The sequence below is a fragment of the Protopterus annectens genome, chromosome 15.part0, assembly GCF_019279795.1.
Source record: "Protopterus annectens isolate FY-2018-M chromosome 15.part0, PAN1.0, whole genome shotgun sequence".
Taxonomy (NCBI): domain Eukaryota; kingdom Metazoa; phylum Chordata; order Ceratodontiformes; family Protopteridae; genus Protopterus; species Protopterus annectens.
Genome location: NC_056749.1, coordinates 240,618,939 through 240,639,631, shown reverse-complemented (window position 1 = coordinate 240,639,631; position 20,693 = coordinate 240,618,939).

Below are 20,693 nucleotides of genomic sequence, written 5' to 3'. Positions count from 1 at the left end.
ATGATTGGCAGTGGAGTTTTACAGTGCCGAGTTGCCAGCCCGGTGCCCGACCATCCAAGGAAGGCACACACACGCACAAACTCATTCCTAGGGCCAATTTAGAGTGTCCAATCCACCAACAGCATGTCTTTGGGATGTAGGAGGAAACCCACGCGACCACAGGGAGGACATGCAGACTCCGCACAGAAGGCACCCCAGCCAAGGACTGAACCGGAGGACCTATTGCTGTGAGGTGGCAATGCTAACTGCTGCACCACCATGGACGCCTGTGAGTAACAATACTACTGCACATCGAATAATGCAAACACTGTCAGTTATATTTTTCCAACCTTTGCTCTCTGAATCAAGGCAAAGTCCAAAAGGCCACCACTAATATTTCTTCAGGAATCAAAGAAAATAAAAGCAGTGGCAGTACTTTCATGTATATGCACATTTGTTTGGATTGCTGTCATCTATCCACACCTTCCCTTGATTCTGAGTGACCTTTTTCTACTCCATTTTGTTAAATATTATTGAGGAATTGCCTCCTTCATATAACAATAGTATGTCTAGTCAAGTACGCTACCATAGATCATTACAGATAGGCAAGCTTTCATGTCACATGAAGACATCTGTACTGAAGGAATCAAAGACTAAAACAATCCTAATTTCAGGAATTTTAATTTTACCTTGACTTAGTAATGTGGTCTATTCTTGTTATTGTGTTAGTAACCCAAAAGACTTGGAGAAATTAAACCCAGGACTAAAAACATTGCTAATGCAACCAGTATAGATAATGTGGAACCCTTAGGAACCCTTGTGAAAACTATGTTCCTCAGCAGTAGGAACATTTATTATAGAACTCAAAAAAGGGAGACTATCAACAAAGGTAATTCCTGGCCAGGTGTAGCAGCCTTTAAACCTACAGAGAAACAAAGAGCTTAACCCCTTTTTATTGTTTGTGTACAAATGAGGCAGGTCATAAAGAATTTACCATTTAATAGATATTTTATACAAGTGTGCAATGGCCTACAGAGTTTACATTTGCCAAACACTGTGACTTGGTGAGCCGCATGATCCTTGCATTAAGAGATAGAATAAGTTGTGTTAGAATAAATGACAAACAATGGTCAGCTGTAAAAAAAACAGACATGACTTTATCAAAAGCTGTGAACTTTTGCATAGCAAGAAAATTTGCTTTGACACAGTTGAATTAATTAATTCATTAAAACAAAGTGTGTAAAATTAAATGCAACTCAAGTAAAAAGGAAAATATTAAAAATAAAGGCAGGGTGTATTTTTAGGCCTAATGGTTCTAAAAATGAGAGGCATTTAAGGATTCTATATGGTGACCAGAATGCAAAGTCTGGTCCTGTTTCTTATTAAGCTTGCCAGAGTATGTGATGGAAACTTTATATTTTTATAAGATGCATAATCAGAAAAAAAAATGTTTTCTGGCCTGCATCAGTAACCTAGAGGGATAAAACCTTAACTAGGGCTCACGCACTTGATGTTAATGGCAGGGAGAATGGATGTGCTTGTCCTGGAAGGATGGGGGTGCACTTGGTCAGAGCACATATTTCATTTGATTTCCCTTGTGGTGACTGGAGAAAGAAACACATGGTACTGTCTGAGGGTGATGGGGGAGTCCTGCTGATATTATCCCCTTGTGGAAGTGAAGAGTGATTCTGCACGGACTCTCATTGCATGTCACACTGTCAGGGTAATACTCAGTCCATGGAAAGTGGGTGGGTAATTAGGAGAAAACACTCCCCAACAGCAGTGTAATGCTCCCCAGGATCTTCTGTCTCATCAGCCCCAGATGTGGGTCAGGATTACCTCAGGGGAGGCTAAGGTGGGTCCAGCAGGCCCAGTAGATGAGGACAGAATCAAGAAGTGGCTGATGATCTGCACTGGGGACCCAAAGAGAAGTGCAAAAATTGTCTTCCAAAAAATGTGCATACTCTTAAACAAAATATAAAACTGATCTGTTTATTAGTTATATGGAAGTGAAAACACTTGACATAATGAAGTTTGAAACTGTATCATAAAATAGTGACATAGGAGTGAAAAGCACACTGATGAAAAACAATACTGAAAACTAATGGACATGCTAAGTTTTAGTTAGACTGAGGTGTACATTATACTATTTTTGACAGAAATTTTTTTAGGCTTGAGATATTAGAAAATACAGAAGTCAGCTATATTCACACTTACATTTTTCTGGAAACCTGGTGTCACTGTTAGGTTAAAAACTGCTGACATGTGAAACACATAATTCTGTTTCAAGCATTAACATTTAAAGAGGCTGTTTCTCCTAATACTTTCAGTCATGTGGCATGTGAGAAGCTAGAACTGGTAAAAACATGATGTTGCATAAGTTGAGTGCATTTTCAAAATTGGCCAAATAGTCACACACGAATTTCAGATACTGTGAAGAGCTATATAATTGATATCCTGTTTGACTGTACTGATTTATCCACTTCATTTTAATGTCTGTCAAAATAATATCAAACACAAAAGTTGATGCTGAGGAATAGATTCATATCTCAGAAATTCGTTTTCAGTCTCCAGAAGTAAAGCAGAACAGAAATGAAGAGTATGTATCATTAAGAAGAAATCAAAGACATGAGACTGTAATAAAAGTATGGTCACTGTTGTGAAGAAAGACAAGATGCAGATGTGTATTGATCTACTAGATCTGATTGTTGACTAAAGAGTGCATTTCTCATTGCTTACAGAATAAGAAGTGTTTTTTTCTTCAGAACTAAATGCAAACCATGATATTTTGTCAGATAAAGCTAGGGGAACGGGAACTAACTCCAAATTTATCATTAGGAAGGTATGGTTTCCTTAGACTTCCTTTCAGTATTTCAACTACAACAGAACTGCTCCCATGAGCTGTTGGACAGGTGATTGAAGGATTAGAAGGTATTGTAAACATAAGCGATGATCTACTGATATGTGGTCAGACATAGGAAGAGCTTGACAACAAACAGTAACAGTTTTAAATACATAAAACTAGCATAATGTGAATGTAAATAAGATGCATGTAAAATCAAAGTGATAAGCCTGAAATAGAAACGTTGCAGTCTGTTATCAGAGCGTCTGAAACCTGATCCAGGAAAATTTGAGCTGTCATGCAGATGTAGAAACCAGAAGACAAGTAGGCACTACAAGATATGATATACACTTAGTATGTTTGAAATCTCTGAGCCATTATAAAGTTGGCACAACAAGATGTGGAATAGGAATGGCACTATGAACAGAAAATAGTTTTGAAATGCTCAAAAAATTAACTAGAGTTACAAGTTGATGCCAATCGCAACTGGTTAGTTTTCATATTGGTCAAAGATACTTGCAGATGCACCAAATGAAGATAGTTCAATAAACAAATAAACTCACAGTATATATGGATGTTATCCTGAAGTTAACAGCACTTGCAGCCATCTCCCGTTGTCTTTTCCCAAGACTACTGCAGAAAAGGTAAAGCACAAGAGCTAAGAGAATATTTTCCGGCACATTCCAAACTTAAATTCTTCATATCTAGCCAATAAATTAAGCCATATTGCTGCACTTAAATTGATTTCAATATTTTTGTTAACTTGGTCAAATTTTATAACCTTTTCACTATTTGTGTGACTAAAATAAATGGCTTTGTGTTCTAAACAATTGCACGACCTTTACAAAATCGTTAGTACTTCTTTCTAGTTAATCCAATTATTTCCCTGTGGTTTTCCTCCTTTTCTTCCACTTTTTTCAATGTATTTTAATGTATTTACTTCCAGTCAAAAAGCAACTTGTGTGTTTAATAGCTCCTCCATTTTGTTACACCCTGTGCTTTCTCTTGATGATTCATTAGAGTGCACCTCCATACCACTAATAAAGTTGTTTTCCCTGTAACTTTCTACTGTTTTTTCAACTATCACATTTACCTTTTACATTGAATTACATTTAGTGTTGGTTTTCCAGTTAGTGTGTAAACTTTCTGAAAGCAGTAGGACTTATTCAGTAGCTGAGATTAATTTACTGCTTTTCCTGAGCTGTAAACATTACTGGCAGCAGTTCTAGCTGTTTTCTTATTGGTTCTTTCACTCTAACTCCTCTGTTTAACAGTTGTGGACAGTACTTTACTTAGTTTTGCACAACACTGTATTTGACAGATGCAGGCAATTTCATTTTTAAATTCTCTCTTGGGAACCTTTGTTGACACCACCTCCCAGTTATAGCTGTATAAACCATAGATTTGAGCTTCAGTACATTGTTGCATGTCTAATGACGGCTAAATAGCCTGACTAAGCAAACTATTTACTACCTACCTGGTGTTTGAAATTAAGACATATTTTCTTTATTCACACTTACTAGTATACCCAAAACAATACCTTAACTATGAGCAAAATTCTCCCCTCAATAGTTGTGCTAATATACCTCATAGGTGCTGCCCTCCCCCTTAGCCACATTACTAAGCATCTGGAAGCATGGATTTGTACTTTCCAGCTGTCTCTGCAGCCAGCTTGAAGTGGGCATTTTCACACATACTACAAAAAATAAAAATAAAAAAACTTACACAATATGTGAACGATGTAATTATATGACATCACTGCAGGCAACGCTCTCACATGAAGCCACTACAAACAAGAAGCAAGTTGTCAGTACTGCACAACAAAACACAAAGTAAATCCCACACAGCTCAAACCAAACATATAGACCTACATATGCTGAGGAACTTAAAAAGTAGCCTACCTAAACCACAAAGGTCTCCTAATGTAACATAAACAGCAAGTACTCACAGCAGCCTCATAAATGCATAACACAGGCAGCACCCAGCATGAAACATGCATCTATATTTTACATTGTTTCAATTGAAACGCCCATAAGGCAAACCTCCACACAGTCCAATATCCTAGTCATAGGTCTACTCCATAGTGAGACACACTGATGCACCACTCACTAAGCTCTGCAAGGAGAGGGCTATGGTCAGCTGTATATCAGGTGCCAGGATTCACCATATCACACGTGCACTCAACTTCCTGCACCACAAGTACATGTATGACACAGTCATAGTGCATGTGGGTACAAAAAATTAGAGACATACCTCCCTGGACCGTATGAAGAGAGAGATATGGTGAAGCTCTTGGAATATGCATCCAGGGCAGGTGTAAACCTAGCCTTGATCAGTATTCCTATCATCACCAGGAATTATGCCGTAATATGAATAAAACATAGCCTTCAAAAATTTGGCTTATCTGGTGTCATTCTATAAACTGGAAGACTTATACAATCTCAAACATGTATGTCAAGAAATTTCTGGACTCCATCAATACAAACTCTCTAGACAAGCAAACTTGCACCCCCCCAGCAAAGGGCAATAAAATCCAGGAATTGGTACTTGCCCATATGGAACAGCTCTGCACCGCACCAATTGTGTCTTCTTCCCTGATTAAATCGGGCCACAAATCAGTCACATTCACCATAAGACAGAATCCATTCTTCATTGCTGCAATATTCAGACGTTATGCAAAGACTAATCTTTTAAACTGAGTAATGACTAAATTCAAAACCTCCTTCCAACCTGTTCATCTTACTGCTTATATAGAATCTTTTAACACCAAATTCTCTGCACTCATAAACAACTGCATAGATGCCTCTCTCCCTCCAAAGTAAATAAAATGCCAAATTTAAGGATGTACATCTGTGGTAGAACCCAAATATAAACAGACTCTCTAATAAAAGTTGAGCAGGCCTCTGCCATTTAGAATGATTGCCACAACAACTAATAAAAGTTGTGCAGGCCTCTGGGATTTAGAATGCTTACCACAACAACTAATAAAAGTTGTGCAGGTTAGTGCATACAATCAAATTATATAAGTAATGCTTAAGATAGCCTAACCTGGATATTACATGTGCAGAGCCAAGATTCATATAAGTGTCTTTTGCGAGATATTTTGAATTGATTGATTGCTTATGGATCTAATACTATGTGGAAGGATATTCCAATTTTTTGCAACAAAGTTAGAGTAGAGAGTTACCTGCTGTATTGGATACTTTGGTTACTTGGAGTAAATCTTTGTTAGATGATCGAAGAATATGAATGTTAAGAGTAGGATTGTAGAAGGTTCTTTAGAGAAGGTACGTTATCAGGCTTATGTGTTATTTTATGAGCCATTTTTAATTGGTTTTAGTTTAGAATATTGGTTAATTCCAACAAAGAAAGACTCTTTAGGCACTTACAGTGATGAGTTGAGTGTGTGGAATCTGTTGCAAATTTGGCAGTCTTATTGTAACATGCTTCTAATTTACTTAGTTCAGACTTGTTTAGATTGGTGAGTATGGAGGAGGCATATAAGTGTGAGGAGAGAAGGTGGGTTCTAATTATGGCTATCTCTGCAGCGTCTGTTAAGAATGTTTTGTTTATATACATTGTTCCCATTTTCTTGTGAACTTGTTTGCGTTAGAAATGTGTATGTCAAATTTTAGTCTTTTGTCGATTGACGTCTCATAGTTTTGTTTGGGAATCTAGGAAAATCCTAGTATTATTACTGCCAGTGATATAAAAGTTAGATGGGAGGCTAGTAGGTTTAGATGGATGAAAGGTCATAAGTTTAATTTCATTAGGGTTGAGAATGAGTTTCTGGTTTGCTAGCCAAGTTTCAGTATCAGAGAAGGCCTTTTGTGTAACTGTATGAAGTTGAGTTATTGTGGATGCTACACATATGAGTGTCGAATCATCTGCATATTTATGATAGATGCTTGAGAGGAGACAGTATTAAGTTCATTTATGAATATATTGAAGAGTAGTGGCCCTAGGATTGAACCCTTTGGGACTCCAAGTGTAACTGGAAGTAGTGGGGATAGATCTTGCTTCCAATTCACAGCTTTCTGGTGGCTAGATAGATAACTTTGAAACCAGTTAAAAGCATCAGGGTTGATATTAAGATTTTTTTTTTAGAGTGGACAGTAACTTGGGATGGGAAACTGTATCAAATGCTTTGGACATGTCCAAAAAGACTGAAGACACTATTTTACTATCATCTCTGAGTTTTTTATAGTATTAGTGAAACTTAGAAGAGCTGTAGTAGTGCTATGATGTGGTCGAAATCCATGTTGTGATGAAGTGAGGAGATTATAGTTCAAAAGGTGTTTAAGAACTTGGAAGTGGATGCATCTTTCCAGAATTTTAGAAAGTGGTGAAAGTATAGCAACAGACCAGTAGTTTGTTAATTCTGTTGAATTACCTCATTTGTGTAGTGGAGTAATGTGTGCAGATTTCCAAATAGCTGGGACATACTGTTTTGCTATAGCGTGGTTTATAAGTATTGACACAGGGAAGGCCATAACATCTGCTGTTAATTTTAGATACTCTGCTGCCAGAGAGGTGGGTTTCAACTTCTTTAATAGTTTTGCAGTAGTTTGTTTTGGAACTGTCTGAAATAAGAATGTGTCAGCAATATTGCTTGGAGTGCTGGTGTTAGTATTGTGGGAGATTTGCTATTCGTAGTCAGGGCTAGTACACTTTCAGTGAAGAAGATGTTAAATTGCTTAGCAATATTGTTTGTATTATCGGATACGTTGACGGGAGGGGTTGTAGTCTGGCCTGGGTGAAGTATGTTGTTGATCGTGTTCCAGAATTTTTGTGGATTTATTCTATGCTTTCATTGTCAATTAGAATAGTAATGTTGTTTGTCTAATTTCTTTTGGTGTTTGGCACTATTTCTAAGTTGCTGGTAAACTAAACGATTTTGGAGGTTTCTATAATTAGCACAGGTTTCGCATGCTTTGTCCCTTTGTTTTAGGAGGATACGAGTCTCATAGGGTAACCATGGCATATATATAGAACAAGTGGCCACCAAATTCTTTTATTACTCCTGACATCTCAGCCGCAAGCCTTCAAGGAACCATGGCATATAGTTGGCCTTAACACAAACTATTTGTGGAGGTGCAAGTTTGTTCAGAATAGTAAGGAAGGTGTCATTGAAGTGTTCTATAGCAGCATCTAGGGGTAGTTGTTTAAGAGGAGTCCAATCTATTTTTTCAAGAATATTAATTAGAATCTTTAAGCTAAACTTTTTCTTATTATGGACTTGTTTAGTGGGGTTACTGTGATTCCTCAGTAAGTAGGTTCCTAAGTGATCACTTAAGTGATCTGGGAGACACCCAGCTATTTGATAATACTGGGGTTTATTAGTTAAGAACCAGTCCAAAATAGATTATCTGTTTTCTTGTCAACTCTAGTTGGGTAAAAAATAATTTCAGAAAAAGCCATGGAGGTTTAGATAGTTGTGAGAGTTGCGCCTTCACTCCGTAGAACTAAATCACAACTGGCTGGGATGTGTTGTGAACCATTCTCTCCTTTAAATACAATAAATATTCCAAATGACTGCCTGCGAATTAATACAAACACAAAAAACACAGCTGGTATACATTGTACAAAATTTTATCCAATCCAGGCAAAATTACGCCTTAAGGATAATAAACAAACAAACAAACAAAAAAAAAATGAAATCGATAAAAGAGAATCAGTTAAGCGCTTTTCACCGATGTCGTCTGTTTCACAACATTTTATAACTTTTTTGGCGCCTGAACCAAACACATATTTGAAAATTTAAAGGCATATACCACTTGAAATATGTATATATATATATATATATATATATATATATATATATATATATATATACTTATAGTTTCTCTTTTAAGTGCATATAAATATTTGTGTTTATAATTAATTTCAGTACCCTTCAGTTCAGTTCTGATGAAACCGGGAGACACGGGTGAAAGCTTTAACTGATTCTGTGACTTTAGTTTACACTTTATCGCATTTTATTTGTTTTATTGTTTGTTTGTTTATTTTATAGCTGTCAGGCTAAATTAATTTGCCATATTAAAGATTTTGGTACAACACACCAACCAGCTTTTTTTTCGATAATTATAATTCAAAGCAACAGCATTTGATATTGGTTGTATTTATTTTAGAGCGAGGTTTTACCGCCATCCCAGCCAGCAGCCAGTTGTTCGGTTCTACACAGTGAAAGGCTACTATTGGTGAACTCTATCATTATTTTGCAGTTGTCAGTTCTGACTTTCAATAGTTGTGAGAGTTGTCAGAGTTGCACGTCATTCAGTCTGTATTATGGTCTCCTGCAATAACGGTTTCCTGTGATATGACTTTTGTGACATTTTGGAATATGATTTCGATTATAGAGGAATTGTTTCCTGAAGGGATATAGACAGCTATTTTATATATATATATATATATATATATATATATATATATATATATATATATATATATATATATGTGTGTGTGTGTGTGTGTGTATGTTTGTATGTTTGTTCCAGTTTAGTTTTAGCCTGGTTATGAGTAGCTTTAAAATAAATAAGCTAGCGAAGGATAAGAGTCCATTGGGGTCCAACCAATAGACAACAATAAAAGCTAAAAGACCCACAAAGACACGGCTGGATAAAACCATAAAACTCAATTTAATAGCAGCTATAGCAAGACATAAGTAAAAGTGGATAAGTGCTTTTGGATATTTCCTTCTTCAGATCATCATTCATAAAAAAGTGTGTCCTAAACGTAAAACAGTGACCAATCAAATGATAACAATAGGCTACACCTACTGCATATTCAAATTCATTGGTCAACAAAGACATGGGTGTAATCAATTTCAGCCAATCGTTGATGAATGTTGCAGTTTGCAATTCCTAAGCACAGGTTTCAATGGAGGAAAAGCATTAAGCCCTGGCAATTTATCTGCCTGTAAATCTGTGATCCAATGAGCTTCAGCAAGCTCAGTATAGCTTCATAAATCACCACCTCTCTTGCTCTTTGTACAAATCTGCAGCACTGAAAAAGAAAACTCATGTCTGGGATACACAGTTTTATGTTGAGTTAATGCATCAGTGCTTTTCTTTAGTTTAACATCACTTAAATGTTGCAAAATGCGATCTTTCAATCTTCTATTTGTTTTGCCTACATAGAAACTTGTGCAGGCTTCACATCTAGCAAGATATGCAACATTCTCCGTGCAGCAGTCTGCATAGAGCTTTGGCTGATATTTTTTTTGCCAGTAACAGGATGCGTGAAGCTGTTATTTGTGATGTACTAACATGCCTTGCAATGCTGACAACAGAAAGTTCCTACTCCTTCCAAAAGAGTGGTTGGAATGGCAGATGTTGAGAGATTCTTAGATGGTAATCGTTTAAGATTTAGATTGTTTTTATAAGAAAACCTAGGATAAGTACCCACAACCTGTTTAATACTGTCATCAGTATCTTCCAGTTCTTATTAATTATGTTGCAAATGCCATCAATATCACTGCTGTATTTCAGTAAAACATTGACTCCTTTATTGATTCATTTAGTTTTATCTTTGTTCTTATTTTGAAATACTTCCACTTGCCACTTCCTGAGCATTTTGACATTGTCCACAGTGTCATTGACCCGGGATTTATTGTAACCACGCTGTTCAAAATTATCCATCAGCATATTCATCTTCATGTCAAAGCCTTTGTCATCTGTACATAGCCTTGAAATCCTCACTGCTTGCCCCTTGACAGTATGAGGAAAAACATGCTTAGGATGCATACTGTCAAAACTCAGCAATGTATTCTTCCAACATTGTTTTCTGTATAGTGTAGTCTCCAACCAATTGGCTTCATTTATAAACACCTTAACATCCAGAAAATCAATTTGTCTGGGTGAATGATTAATTGTAAACCTCAAAAAAGAGGTTGTGCTTTACAGATAAACAAGAAAATGTTGTAGATCAACTTCATCCCCCTTCCAAAGGAGGAAAACGTCATGCACAAACCTCTGATAAAACATGATTTTGTCTCTCCAGTTGTTGTTATCACTGAAAACAAACTGCTCTTCCCAATGGGCTTGGACCAGATTGGCGTATGAATTAGCACATGGTGCTCCCATGGCAATGCCCCAGCATTGCCAATAAAACTGGTCCTGAAACATAAAAATGTTGTCTTCAAGCACTAATTGTAACAGAAAACATATTTTAAAAATAGTCGAAGAATCAAAAACATTGTTCATTCAAAAAATCTTTAACTGCCTCAATTTCATATGCATTGGAATAACAGTGAATAAGCTGTTCATGTCCATAGTCACAAAAAGAAAGTCTCCCTCAGTCAATGTACTGTTCACATTGTCACTGAGAGAAATAATAAAATGGGCTGTATCTCTAAGAACAGTGGATGCTTTAGGCAGAGCTGATTTGAGTTGTCTCTCCATCCTTATAGATAGGGGCTCCATAGACAGCCATTGCCAGGGACAATAGGTCATAGTTCTGGATTCCACCTATTCTTGTGTATTTTGGGTAGATTGTTTATGATCGGTATGACAGGGTGTTCAACTGTAAAATATTACAACATCTCAGTTGTTAATAATCTTGTCGTATGTAAATCTTCCAAGTTAGTCTTCACCCTCATAATGACATCCTTCACATCAGTCTCTTTAATGATCTTATAAGTTGTAGTAGTCACTATCATCGCCTTCATCTTGAAAATGTACCAATCAGAATCCAAGACAACGACCGCACCCCCTTTATCAGCTGGTCACACTAATATTTCCTTGCTGTTAATAAGCTGATTTAAGGCTAGCCTTTCATTGGTACTCAAATTATAAAAGCTCTGTGGATGTATAGAATTTACATATTGTGCTAACTCCTTTTCACACAAACTCAAAAAAAACATCCACAACAGGATGTGACGTAGGAATAAAGGCACTAGGTTTTCTTAGTTCATTGTAAGTATTGCCATTATTGTTGCCAAACATAGTCTTCAATAAAACATTTCTGGCAAACAGCCTCAAGTCTAATACTACATCATATAGTTTGGATGGAGCTGTGGGTATAAAAGTTGAGCCTTTATTTAAAAGCTTAAGTTGGTCATCAGTCAGAATCACATTCGAAAGATTTTAAACCAGGCACTGATCATTTGATTCTATGTGGACACCTTTCTCCGCTTCCGCTCCCTGCTGATGGAGCGCTGCCTGTTGTTTTTCAGCCTGGTTTTGATTGGAAGTGGCAGCATTTCTGTTGTTGGCATTGCAAGGCATGTAAGTATATCACAAATAATATCAGCTTCACGCACCCTGTCACTGGCAAAAAATATCAACCAAAGCTCTATGCCGACTGCTGCACGGAGAATGTTGTATATCTTGCCAGATTTGAAGTCTGCATGAGTTTCTATGTAGGCAAAACAAATAGAAGATTGTAAGATCACATTTTGCAACATTTAAGTGACATTAGACTGAAGAAAAGCACTAATGTTTTATTTCAACATAAAACTATGTATCCTAAGCATGTGTTTTCTTTTTTAGTGCTGCAGATCTGCAGAAAGAGCAAGAGAGGTGGTGATTTACAAAACTATACTGAGCTTGCTGAAGCTCATTGGATCGCAGATTTACAGGCTGATAAATTGCCAGAGCTTAATGCTTTTCTTCCATTGAAACCTGTGCTTAGGAATCACAAGCTGCAACATTGATAACGATTGGCTGAAATTGACTACACCCATGTTTTTATTGACCAATGAATTTGAACATGCAGTAGATGTTATTGTTATCGTTTTATTCGTCACTGATTTACTTTTAGGACTCTCTGTTTTTTATGAATGGTGATCTGAAGAAGGAAATATCGAAAAGTGCTTATCCACTTTTACTTATGTCTAGTTATAGCTGCTATTAAATTGAGTTTTATGGTTTTATCCATCCAAGTCTTCGTGGGTCTTTTAGCTTTTATGTTTATGAGTAGCTCAGCATTGTTAATGTTAGCAATGCTTATGTTTGCAGGTTGTAAGTTGAATGAGTTCCTGAAGAGAATTACAACACCACCTCCCTTCTTTTCTAATCTATCGTCTCTAAGAATATTGTAACAAGGGGGTAATTTCTGTATCTAGTATATGTGGTTTCAACCAGGTTTCAGTAAGGATGGTAATGTCAGGGTTGTAAAGGGAAAGGGTTGCATGGAGTTCTTGCACTGTATTTCATTGAGCATACTTCTAAGATTTAGGTTTAATAGGAGTATTTCAGAACTTTTATGTGGAGTAGGCAGCTTAATTTGCATCAGGGGGTTTAATGAGATCATATGTTCGGGGGCTGGGTTTAGGTGGGTATCACCGTTCACCACTAATCATAAGTTTAGCTGCTATGTGACTGAGCACCTGTAAACATTTGAGTGGTCTTTTGTGGGTTCTAACGGAAACATTATATGGGCTTACATTTGTAAAGAGCAGCCGGTGTTGTTTAAAGTCTATGTATGTGGTTTTGAACACTGATGGGGATGCAGAAAAACTGGTTGCTTTTGTTGTTAGGGTGGGGTTATTAAATGCTGTCTGCTTTATATACAGATTGTCTCATCAGACATAAGTGGTGAGGTTAGCTGTAATTGTGAGGAAAAATGTTAATACAAGACCAAATGCAGTCATGATGATAATTGTATATGATAGTGGTAGAACTTAGATTACTGTTTGGTAAGGTATTAAGAATGGGACTGACACGTAGTTAAGTTAGGGAGTATGTATGAAATTTGTGAGTTGTCTACAGAGTATGTTTCTATTGGGGAGTCGTATAGTGAGAGTGTTCAAATGCACTATAGTTAGTTAGTAATTTGTAATGGGAGGAGTTTGTTATAATTAGCTTGAAAGATTGGGTGGTTTGAATGTCAGTGGGTGTGGCGTGGTTAAGGATAAGTTATGGGTACTGGGGGGGCAGGTGGGATATGGGGGTGGGCTGAGCCAAGACCCAAGACGAGGCAAGTTTATGTGAAGAAAAACAATCAGAACTGACAACAGGCTGGTTAAGAAGCTGTAAGTCACTTCTTAACTATTAATGGATGGAAAACAACTTGTTATTTGTATCTGTAAGCAACTGTGCACTCAAATAAATTACAAAAAACAATAGTGCAGCGATATTACACTACTACTGCTATAAAGATATATCATCCACTGCCGACAAAATATGTCTAAAGCAGGAATAGTATTTGGGCAGTTATGGATAGTGTTGACTAACAAAAGGGGAGAAATAAAAAACATAAGGTGAGTGTGGGTGGGGAGGGGACCTTTGCTTACAAGCCAAAGCAGAGTGCTCTCCAGGGGATTGTAAATTTTAACTCAGATATGTAGACACATATACAAAGTTAACTGTTGTTGTTTAGACTTGCAGACAGTGCAGACCTGGACTGTGCTTTTAACAATGTATCTACCATTTGGGTAAGGGATATGATGTTATTGCAGCTGATTGTTTGGAATGGAGTTAAGTACAAAGTTAAGTGTAGTTGCATATGCTCACAGACAGTGTAGACCTGGACTGCACTTTTCAATTAACAATGAATGAAACTGGACTGTAAAACTTCACCAAGGCCAATTACGGCCTCTTACATGATGGCATAAACAGCTTCATACTCCATCCCCCCACTGATGGAGAGGTGACCTAGGTTGGAATATACACTAATGCTTCATATGACCATCTTTACAGTTGTATTAACTCTGCCATACCTGAGAGGACCAAAGCAAGATCCTCAAGGAGCAGCAAACCAACCTGGTGTCATCAGCCATTAACAGACTATACAATAAGAGGAAGAAATTGCTGCCTAAGAGTAGGAAGTTATGGTCTCAAACCTGGAAGCACTCCCTCCTCAACTTAAATAGGCAAATAAGACATCTTGCAAAGTCCTCTAAAGCTACTTATGAATCCAAATTAGCCTTCCTAGCTAAGGAAAACCATAAGGCATTCTTTAGCTACTTCCAAAACCTCAAAGGTAAAACCCAGATTTGCCCAGAACTTGTAGTTAATGGTGCTGCATATACAGAACCGGTGGATGTAGCCAACCTGCTGGCTGACAGGTTCAGTGCAAGCTTCACTCACCTGTCCTCACCACATATAACACAAAGCATCCCTACCACCTATCCCCCACCTATTATCTCCAAGACGCAAGTCTTAAACACCCTGTCCATAGCTAAAAACACAGCCTCAATGGGACCACACCACATCACAGGTTGCATTCTCAATGGCTTAAAACAGGAATTAGCAACACAGCTGAGTATCTTGTTCAACCACACCCTTAGCATGGGGTTTGTCCCAGCTGAATGGAGAACAGGTACTGTCATCCCTTTGCATAAAGGGGGTGCATCCATGGACTCCAGGAACTAAAGACCTATAAGTCTAACCAGCTTTATCTACAAAGCGATGGAGCATATCATCATGGACCTTATCGATAAAGATGTAGGTAATCTGCAAACACTTGACCCTACCCAGTTTGGGTTTGTCAGAGGGAGATTATGCCTGTTAAACACAATGGACTTCTTCAAGGAAGTCACCAAAGCCCTTGATGAAGGTAAAACTATGTATACAGCCTACCTGGACTTAGCCAAGGCCTTTGTCACTATCCCTCACTCAAGCATTGTTGATTAACTCACTGAGATGGGTTTCAACCCATGTATTGTCAGGTGGGCTGCAAACTAGCTCACCAATAGAATTCCTCAGGCAGACCAGTAATCAGTGGTGTACCACAGTGGTCTGGTGTGGAGCCCCTACTGTTCAGAATATACTTCTCTGAAGTACAGGCAAAAACTGAAGGTCTGTGGCTGACAAAGTTTGCCTATGACTGCAAACTAGGACAAATGATTGGTAGTCATGGACTTACATCCACTACAAAAATGCATTATTATCCCCTTTCAGCAAAGGTGATGTTCCTGCAAACTACTCCATAAATAACAATACCTTAAGTATGCAATCACTGGCGAGAGATCTGGACATGCAGATTGATAGCAACCTTACCTTTGATCACCATGTCTCCACAGCAGTAAGAAGGGCATTCTATGTTGCTCACTGCATAAGTAAGGGCATTGTCTCCAGAAAAAAGGAGGTTATAACCCCCCCCTGTACTCTTTGGTATGTACCTCCCTAAGCACCTGCAGTAATTGGAGAGACCACAAAGGTTTCTTACAAAGAAAATTCAAGGTCACATGTCATATGTGGACAGACTGAAGTCACTGTCTCTTTACTCTGTGTCATACAGACTGCTTAATGGGGACCTGTGGCTTGTAAATAAGGCACTATCTGACCCTGCCTTAATGGAAATGCTACACATTCACAAGTCAAATGGTACATGTCACACGTTCAAGGGACCTTCACCTGGTGTGTGATATCAGTAGAACTTGCTGGAGGGGAGATTTATCTCACTTCTGGTTCAGACTTCCAATCCATGTTAAGTACTGCCCCTCATTGACCCTATTTAAGCATAATTTGGACAATTGGATGGGAAAACATAAATTTGCCCTGGAGGTTCCACCTGTGTACCTCTTAGATATGGGCAATAGGTTCTGATTTAGTGTGTATCTGTGACAGACACTCTTGGGAACAAAGGTTAACATGACTAGGCTTATAATTGCCCTAGAGCCATTTGCCAAGTAACTTCCTATGATAAATAAATAATACATTCAGAACGAGCGGTGCATGTATAAACAAGTTAAAGAAATATACAGAAGCACCCAGCACCAATTAGAAAATATATAGACCTACATAAAAAAAGTTACTAAAAGACTGAGGCTGCACAGTAAAAATACAATACACATCGCTACTAAAGAAGGGAGTGTGACATATTGATACGTGATCATATATAACCATTTAGCACTTTAAGCTGTTTGCAATTAAATGACTTAAAGAAAAAAAATTGCTTGGGTGTTTTTTTTTTTGGATGACAAATTACATTTTATTATGAGCAGGCAGATGACAGATACTTATACAAAGAATAAATATTGATTTTACAGTACCAAGCATTACATTTCAAGTCAGGAACAGCTTTTATGAAAGAGCTGCAGAAATGACCCTTGTTTGAAATGTTTGCAGATCATATAAAATGATAAAAGAAAGATAATCCGTTCACAGTATCTCTGGGCTAAATAAATGTACAATATATGAGTTCTGTAAAAAACTGAAAGGTAATTTGGTATATTCAAGCACACAGTGGACCTATCCAAATGAGATTATTAGATCTGTAGTAAGATTGTACTGCTTAAGTCACTAAATTCATTCATTCATTCACTTTCAGTACCCGTTCTTTAAATTCATGGATGAGGGGAACTAGAATTGTTCCGCCAAGCAACAGGTAAAATTACGTAACACTAGTGATATTGCTCACAGGGTTAAGGCTATGGAATTTTAATTATCTTCACCCTCTTGTCCTGGGTTTGCAGACTGCATTCTCTGCTTGTAAAAAGTATGATTTTGAGCAAATCATTTAAAAACTAATTACTCTTGGGTCAACTTCAAAAGAGGTACATGTGCCTAATAGGGCATACCCAGTTTGTAAATGAATAAAAAAAGAAGAGGGTGTAACTAGAATATAACACAGCTACCTAAGAAGTTGATCTTTATTTTAAAAGAATGATAGGCCTATATGTTGCTTTCACAGTTCAGTGTAGGTTTAAAATACTATCACTTTACATTTTACCTCTAGACATTGAGTGGTCTAGTGCTATATATATGTTTGTGTGTGTGTAAGCATGCATTTGTCAGTGAGATGACAGTGTAGTTGTTGAGAGTGTTTGAAAGGGTGACTGAGTTATACAATCCGAGTTAGACTTTCAGAATAGTTTTAATACAGACACATTATGAATTACAGCAGTTCCCAAGTGCAAATTTGTTCTGCTGAGTAGTTCATCTTTCTTATAATAAATTTCATCTAAAGATGAGAATAGATATAAAAAATGGCATAGCTAGAAATTTGGCCCTATATTAAAGCCACTATCATAACACAGAGCTACATTGTTTGACAAGTCTAATAAATAAAGGTAAAGCATTATTTTTTTACAGTTTTTATAAGCTCCTTCCTCATATGTTCAACACACCATTTTTAATGGCCATCCCTTATGGGCTCACCAGAAATGAAATGTTCTTATCTTATCCATAAAGTAAAAAGCAACAATATCCACTCAAGCTTTAAACAATTACCCTGATCTGGCTCTCACTTTTAATATGTCCAAAATAAGTTTTTACAATGAAAGATTTTATTGAAAATACTCATCTCCTTTTGGTTTATTGTTAGGGGTCACCACAGAGGAACAACAGTCCACAGAACGATTGTCAGTGGAGTTTTTACGGTGTCAAGTTGCGCGCGCACACACACACACACACACACACACACACACACACACACACACACACACACACACACCTACCTAGGGACAATTTAGAGTGTCCAATCCACCACAGAATGTCTTTTGGGATGTGGAAGGAAACAGGAGCAACTGGAGGAAACCCACACGACCACAGGGAGGCCATGCAGACACCATACAAAAGGCACCCCAGCCAAGAATTAAACCGGAGAACCTCTTGCTGTGAGGTGGCAACTCTAACCGCTGCACCACGGTGGCCGCCCTATTTTATTCAAAATACTAATAATGTAAAAATGTTCAAAGTTATATCATTGCACTCATCAAATAGCTAAAAATGAATAAGATGCAACTTATTTGCTCTGAATGGTCAGTGCATTTTATTTCTGACTCTGATTTAAGAAATAATTTAGTAAAAAAATTATAAAATTCTATGGGGAAGGATATGTTACACTCTAAATGAAATCTGTCACCATGAATATACAATGATAGTGTCATAGATAATACAGTAGGAATGCTCTAAGCCATTTTGAAAAATTGGGATCCGCTTACAGACGGTGAGCATTTTTATATACAGCATTCACCGTATTAAATGTAAATTCATAAGGGTATTAAGAAATATTCTCAATGCCAATGGTATAGTGTTAAATCTCAAAGATATTTTAGCACAAAATGGTTTCATGCTTCCTAGCAATGTCTGTAGACCAGTGTAGCACCTGTATTCCACAAAAAGGAGTACATATTAAATTTGAGCGGCCATGTTATTGTCAACATTCATGTGTGTGCATTATAGTAAAGTGACCATACTTCCAGTGGTTGCATGGCTGACATGGGTATGAACATTCACACATACTATGAAGTGCATCATTGCTGCAATCATAGGCACTAGAAGTTAAAGGTACAGGGCTGGCATAGCAAAGTGCCAACTTAATTCATCATATAAACTGGTAGAAAAAAGAGAGAAAGAGCCAGCAGAAGAATGTACACAAAGATCACCTCAAGAAATTATAGGATAGGGAGGACGAATATACCTTTTAATGGGATAGGTTGAAATTTTACTTTTCTAAAGAAGAGTAGATTGGGACAGTAGCAAAGAGCATGTGTGGAAAAGGAGAAAAGAAAAGGAAAGGGCAGCACATGCAGACAAGCATAAACAGAGAGCGAGAGACAGGCAAGGGTGATATGGGCAAAAAGGAGACATCAGTCAAGGGATACAGACAGAGTGATGGGGATGGGGAGGACTGGAACATTAACAGGGTTTGCTTGTGACACACAAAGAAGGGAACAGCAAGATGAGGGATAGGATATGGTGCAAAGTGTTTGCTTGACCAGCCTGGAGGAGACCAATCTTAGACATCAGTTACCTCTATGGCTGACATCATGTACTGGCCCTGACTCTGGTGGCCTGATGGCTGGGGCTGGAATGTCTGGCCACATAAGGAGATTTGCCAGGGTCCAAATGCAGGAGTCTAGTTTCATATGGACCTAGGACTTGACTAGTTGCTGCACATGATGCCAGCTGATTAGGGGGACCCTATAGGCAACTCCCAGATGAGGAGCCTCTGCCTCCCTGACAGGTGGACAATGAATCCACCAAACAGTCCTGCAGATTATACTCGAGGGTTACTTTCCCCTGTATGCTAAGAGACAGGTCTGGTGAGTATTGGTGTACCAGTACCAGGCACACTAGCTGTAGGAGACCCAGGTGTCTGCCACTGTTCCACATCTGGCACCACAGCTGAACCTGCAGAAAGAAAAAGGAGACAGAAACAGAAAGACAAAAAAAATGCAACACATTACTCCACATGCATAAAATAAACTGGATTTCAATTTTAGATGTCCAAAGTGGGCATAGTATGTATACCCTTTTGTTATTTTATAATTTCTCCAAGTCTTTTGTGTTTCTTCTACCATGTTGGGAATGGACCCCACTCCTAAGTCAAAGTATGATTAAAGTTCATAAAATGAGTATTGTTTCAGTCTTTGCTGTTAGTCAAAAGTGCTCTTTGCAGCATCTGCTGTGTGCCCAGTATTGACGACTCCTGCAATTCATATGGAGTTATATGTATTGGTAATATATCAAAGTACAACTGTAAATTGTTTTTCACAAGACCTGTTCTTCCTACTACTATTACAACTGTCTGGGTATCCTTCTTCCACACTGCCCTCATTTCTGCCTGCAAATTCCCCGGTCTTTTATGACTTTGTGTCTCTCTGTACTTAAGACACTGTAGTCACTCAGTGTAGCAATTTCATTGATCAATGCTGCTTTTGTCTTCTTTTCATGGACTACTGTATCTAGTTTTCTTACATCTATTTTTTGAATGGCTGGTAATGGATGATCCCATGTAATATAAATTCATCATTTTCTGTAATGCTGTGTATCTCATGTTTCTAGTGTTTTTAACCTACTTCAGTATTATAATATTTTCACAATCCCAAATGCAACAGTCTTGCCACATCATTATGCCTTTCAATATACAGTCCTTTTACCATTAGTATGTCACAGCCAGCAACAAGGTGTGCAACTGTTACCAATTCTGTTTTACAAAACCTACATTTGTCTCTCTCTACCACATCTGCAATGGACTT